This window comes from Myotis brandtii, unplaced genomic scaffold, assembly GCF_000412655.1.
Source record: "Myotis brandtii unplaced genomic scaffold, ASM41265v1 scaffold127, whole genome shotgun sequence".
NCBI lineage: Eukaryota > Metazoa > Chordata > Mammalia > Chiroptera > Vespertilionidae > Myotis > Myotis brandtii.
In genome coordinates, this window is record NW_005354464.1 from 2710248 (window position 1) to 2712914 (window position 2667).

Sequence of the window (2667 nt, forward strand, 5' to 3'; positions counted from 1 at the left end):
ATGGATGGATAGATGGGCGGATGGATGGATGGATGGGTGGATGGATGGGTGGATGGATGGATGGATCTCCTATTGGTTCTGCTTCTCTATCAGGTATACATTTGTCCCCATCTCTACCTTCTACAGGTGTCCTCTTCTTTCAACACCCATTTTCTCCATGAAGCTGCCCCAGGACCTAGAGCTAAGAGTGACCCCCACACATACACGCACAGAGAAAAAGTTGTGCAGCCCACGCAGGCTATTTGAGATCCCTAGAGCACTGGGCTAATTTTGCCTCATCTCTTAGATATTTCTGCCCATGTCATTTTTCCTCTATTAACTACTAGTCCCTCCAAGGGCAGGGACTGTGTGTTATACATTTTTAGGTCTCCCAGAGAATTTTTGACTGGCCTAGGACTCTGTGCAATGAACTAAATTGAATGGGACTAAAAACTCAAGGGAAAAAGAGGGTTGGTAGGAAGATAAGGACTTCAAAGTAAACTACTTTAAAAAACATTACCACCTGCCTGCCTGGTGAATGCATGCCACGTGTCAGCCTCGGGATTCCCCTTCTCTCCAGCCACAGCCGGGGACATGGGCTTTCTAGCAAGGAAACAGGGAACGAAAAGAATGTAAGAGCGCATACCTCCCTCCCCCAACTATTTACTAGTTCATGCAATTTGATGTGTAATAATGCCTATCGATGAGAAGTGGGATAAATCACCTGCAATATGATTTTTTTTTTTTTTGCTACCAAGGCTCTTTTACAAGGAGCCCTGAATGATATGATTTAATGAGTAGAACTATTATTCCAACTACTGTCTGCAAGTAGTAATATGGATCAGAGACCATTTTCAATATGTAAAAATGTCTAACAGTAATGTTTGGATAAAGAAAAAAAAGCATTCTACTGTTAACAGACTAAATGTTTTTCTTTTGGCAGGGACTGTTTTCATTCAGGGTGGTAATACTCCAAGCTCATTATAAACCCTATATGTTCTTCAATTACTTTAATAAAAGGAGAAATTACTTGATAACTTTTTAATAAACATATGTAGTTCGTTAGGGAAATTGTTTTAACACCTAGTGTCCCTTCAATTGAAATAATTGAGGAGACTCTAAAAGGATAAAAAGGTTCAACCACTATACTAGATATTAATACATACTAGAATAGATATTAAAAACTGAGTCTTCAAAATATAAAAATTCACTCCCTTATTGTGTATAGTATAAATCTAAAATCAAATAATGCAATGAATTAAAGGAAACAATTTCAACAAAGAGGAAATATAACAAAAGAAATAGTTTCTGATAGTATTACAGGTTTATACTATCAATTTCAATTTTAATTCAAAACAATTTGAATTAAAAAAAAAAGTGAGTCATTTTCACCTGACTTGAAAAATTGCAGAGAATCAAGCTTTTGTTTTGTAATTTTCCATTTGTCTTATTGGAAATTTTTTATTTTTATTTTTTTGTTCTGTTAGCTGTGTGCTCTATTGATTAATTCAGTCCAATGCCAAGGAAGAGAGGAATCAAGATGCTGGCAGATGTTGCTGCTTCTCACAGATAGAATATATAAGAGAAGAGCCAACTGGTTTCTATGTTGTGTTTCAATTAGAGCTTAGAATGAATAAACTCATCCAAGAGAATTCAGGATTCCACTGGCCCTGAGGAAACTCATAAGATGAATCATTTTTCTGTTTTATTCCCAAATAAACATAGATTTTAAAGTTCAGACAGGAGTCAAGTAAGCACAGTTTCTCACTAACCAAGCTTCTGTGTCATCATCTCCCTTCCAGGTGGATGCCTCTAAGTAATGCAGGACAGATACTGCGACCCCAGCATAGGGTCGGGGAGAGACCCAGGGAAGAACACAGGCAGGCAGCTGGGGACATGAAGGTGGAGAGTGCGTCAAATGGTGTGTGGTGGATTAGTGGGGCTCCGGTCATATTTAGAATTTACTGGGACTCAGTAAGGGATAATTATGCAGTTTTAAAAATTAGAATGATGAAGATCATGTAGCAACATGGAAAATGCTTATGATATGTCAGGTAGAAACAATCAGGATTGAAACTTTAGAAACACTATGATTTTAACTATGTGAAAAGTGTGCCCATAGCCCTAACCAGTTTGGCTCAGTGGATAGAGGGTCAGCCTGCAGACTGAAGGGTCACAGGTTCGATTCCAGTCAAGGGCACATGCCTGGGTTGCAGGCTCGGTCCCCAGTGGGGGGCATGCAGGAGGCAGCCGTTCCATGGTTCTTTCTCATTATTGATGTTTCTATCACTCTCTCCCTCTCCCTTCCTCTCTGACATCAATAAAAATATGTTTTTTAAAAGTGTGCCTATAAATAAAAGGTTGAAAGGAAATGCAATCTACACTAATAAAAGAGAAACATGCAAATTAACCATCACTCCGCCACTCCACTACACCCACCAGCCAATCAGAGCAACTATGCAAATTAACCCAACAAATATGGCAGTTAATTTGCATACGTAGGCGTGGAGCAAATACTGAAGACGACTGAATTTGGCGGTGGCCACGGAGCTGGAGTGAGCAGGGGGCTTGGATTGCTCCCAGTGACGGAGGAAGCCAAGCTTCCCGCCGGCCCTGGACTCTGCTCAAGGAGTGGCTGGGGGCCTGGGCTCTGCTCAAGGAGGTGCTGGGCCAGCCCTGGCCTCCACT

The 2667-nt window shown here is 40.6% G+C and overlaps 1 long non-coding RNA gene across 1 annotated transcript in view; it reads right to left on the reverse strand.

Annotated features, from left to right (window-relative positions):
* LOC106724959 overlaps positions 1-2667 on the reverse strand; it is a 7775-nt gene that overhangs the window by 1387 nt on the left and 3721 nt on the right. Inside the window, exons 2-3 of the long non-coding RNA XR_001360780.1 lie at positions 1752-1867; positions 503-582 (exon numbers count right to left, since the gene is read on the reverse strand). This is a non-coding gene — a long non-coding RNA (uncharacterized LOC106724959). The remainder of the gene's footprint in view (positions 1-502; positions 583-1751; positions 1868-2667) is intronic.